Below are 3,588 nucleotides of genomic sequence, written 5' to 3'. Positions count from 1 at the left end.
TGTGTGTGTGTGTGTGTGTGTGTGTGTGTGTGTTTAAGGAATAAGCCAGTCTTCCCATATACAAGTTGCTTCATGGTTATACATAAAGCATGTCTGGCAATTTTATTTATACTTGATCACTAAATGATTATTTCTTGAGGACCCAGAAGTCCAAAGATAACCAGAGAACATGTGTTTACAAACCTGCTTATTCCCTAGGTTCCTTTTATTGTCTATTTAAGTTAAATTAATTGGCTGAGATTCAATATTATTTTTAGAATTTTAAGTGTAGTAGAACAAAGATATAAGTATTGAGTGGTTATTTCTGTGGAAAATTAAAAATTATAGCTACTATTTTTACCAAATACCACCAGTAGTCTTATTTTTAGAAGTTGAATTTCCCCCTTAGAAGCAATATTTGAAGAAAGAAATATATTTCAAGCACTATTTTTATCTCAATATCAAAACAGAATGGGACAAATCCTAGGAGAATTAAAGAACTATTAGCACATGTCTAACAAAGGGGGCTGGTTGAAGACCTGTGGCCCACTGGAAAGTCTGTGGATTTCCCAATGTACAAATGTGGTCAATGTCCTGTTCATTGAAATTAGAGGAACATGCACAAAGGAAAACCATCGATGACCTCTTTGTCACATGCAGTTTCTACTTCTGAAAGAGGTAGAAGAGCTTCTTGCATGCAGCAAGAATGCCAGCAAGCATCGGTAAGCCTGACATGAGGCCAAGAAAAGAGGAAACGGCCCCTCCAAGATTCAGTGGTGGGGAAATTTATACCCTGAACATGCCGCCTATTTGATTTCTTCATCTGGCAACTCTATTTTGGCAAATTATGATGTTGGAATATGTTCTCCTTGCTAATAGAATATCAGTGTGCAGAATCTTTAAAACCTGTGAATATATTGTCTGGGGTACATTCTTCCCGCATCTGTCAGAAAGCTCCATCTGTTTCACGCTGCCACAGGCACTGTCCAGTTCCCGCTCAGCTCCCTCCCTACACACCAGTTTCTTCTTGCCTGCCTTTCGGCATTTCGCCACCCCCCACACCACACACACCTAATTAATTCCACGTGGCTCTGATGATTCCTCCACATTGTCTTCATCTGACCGTGTAGCTTCTCTACTTGCTAATCCTAAAATTATCTTTGGAAAATCCCATTTGACTCAGAATAGCCTCATTAAAGAATTTAAGACAATTTTCTAAATGTGTTTTACAGAACGGAATAGGAAGGAATATGCATATTAGCTTTGACAAGTAATGCGTTAGAACTCTCTTACCGCATGCTTCACTAGTGCATAGAGCCCGAAAAGCTATAAGCCAAAACATAAATTGTACATATAACGAAATCTTAATATAAAATAGCATGAAAGCAGGTATTAACCTGTCTCCCAAAAGCTATGTAAAGCGGATGAACGGTCTATAAATGAAATGACAGAATTATAATCATGAGCAGTTGTCATTATCTGGAGATAAAATACAGAGTTCCATTTTTGGCTTTGCTACTAACAGATCATATACAAGTCAATTAACCTCTGTAAAACATGACTTGCTACCTTTCTATTTCACACCAGGGTTTTGAAAATTTGGATGAATATGATTTATTATAGCTTTGTTTATTAAGTGGCTAAGAACCAAAAAAAAAAATTTGAGAATAGAAAATGTAACAATGTTAGGGTGGCTGAGTGGCTCAGTCGTCCAACTTCAGCTCAGGTCATGATCTCGTGGTTCACGAGTTTGAGCCCCGCATCGGGCTCTGTGCTAACAGCTTGGAGCCTGGAGCCTGTTTCAGATTCTGTGTCTCCTTCTCTCTCTGCCCCTTCCCTGTTCACGCTCTGTCTCTCCCTTTCTCTCAAAAAATAAATAAACATTAAAAAAATTTAAAAATATATAACAATGCATGCCCAGGTGTGATAATCAAACATATGGCACCATTGGTATTTTTTAAGGGTATTTATTGATTGCAAAATTTCTTTTATTTGTTGTGCTTTTTTGTTTTGTTGTTTTTGTTATTTGTTAGAGCAGCTCTTTTAAAAATAACTGTACCTTTATTAACATATCACATTAAATACTAAAAATGTTGAATTTAAATAAATATAGCAGGAAAATAAATTTTTACCTCAAAGAACAAGCATTGATTTACTTTTGTAGTTAAACCCATCTATTGATATAAATTGCTTAGCAGGAAACATATGTTGTGTTTAAAACTGATCTTACATTTAGAATTTGAGCTGAGCTACCCTGAACCTTTTATCTAGGTTAACTTTTATTCTTCAAAGTTGTAAATGGTTTCTTTCAACATGTACATTCAAGGTTACCGGATACAAAAGTAAAACATCAGTATTATATTTTCTTCCACACTAGAATAAATAGGGTGTTGGGGGAAGGATATTTATTTTAAAATATAAAACTTTAATTAAAGGTGACCATAAAAGCTTTACTTAGAATCATTGGCAGAACATTATTCAATGTTGCCACCTTCAGGACATATTTAAAATAGCAATGAAGAGGGTAGGATTAAAGATATTGTTTCCATGAATAAACAAATATTCGGCCTACAACAACGATGCAAGGCTGACTACTTAGACATTTTAAGGCATCTGAACATCTGACTTTTAAGTTATTCTCATATTCAAATGGCCCAAGATTTCAACTAGAACATACCCTTCTAATAATCACCCACTGACAGATATTTAAGAAACACTGGTTGATTATTACTATGTCTTAGACACTGTGCTAGATGTTAAAGATTAAAAAAAATGACTAAGATATATCAGCTACACTCAAGGAGCCCACATTCTGGAAGGGGAGTCAATATAAAAATTGGATATTCCAATTTGTGGTAAATGTTCTGATGGAATGTAAACAGACTGTTACAGAAAAAGATAAACTAAATGCCTCTCACTCCAGAGGATAAAAAAGAGCCAGTGAGAAAGGCATGGATGGAGGTGATGACTAAGCTTAGTCTGTTATCATAATAACTTTGACATAATTTAGATTGTTTCCCCTTTTCTTCTTTCTATTAAAACAAAGGGAGAAAGAGAAATGAATCTTTATAAAAAATGTTTGTTTATTTTGAGATAAAGGGAGAGAGAGAGCGGGAGAGAGGCAGAGAGAGAGGGAGAAAGATAATCCCAAGCACAGAGCCTGATATGGGGCTCAGTCACAGGAACTGCAAGATCATGATCTGAGCTGAAATCGAGTCAGACTCTTAACCAACTGAGCCACCTAAGTGCCCCAAAAAGAAAGAATTCTTAAGAACAGAACAAATATCATGTCTACTGGTATATACAGAAAATGGAGATTATTTGCTGAAATGTTATTTCATAAGTCACATAGATATTCTTATTTTTTAATTTCCTTTTTTTACTCTTTAGAAATTTCTGAGTCTTCATGGAGCAATTCTGGGGGGGTAAATATTATGTCATTTCTCCTGCTCATATTCTAGGTGTGAGCAATACAACAGGATTGCAGGTAGTTGTGTTATTGATTGGCAGATACAGTCTTTTTCAAATGCTCCATGAACAGAAAAAAAAGAAAAGAAAAGAAAAGAAAAGAAAAGAAAAGAAAAGAAAAGAAAAGAAAAGAAAAGAAAA

The sequence above is a fragment of the Herpailurus yagouaroundi genome, unplaced genomic scaffold (assembly GCF_014898765.1).
Source record: "Herpailurus yagouaroundi ecotype Mexico unplaced genomic scaffold, PumYag 77, whole genome shotgun sequence".
NCBI lineage: Eukaryota > Metazoa > Chordata > Mammalia > Carnivora > Felidae > Herpailurus > Herpailurus yagouaroundi.
Note: the sequence above shows the minus strand (reverse complement) of the source record.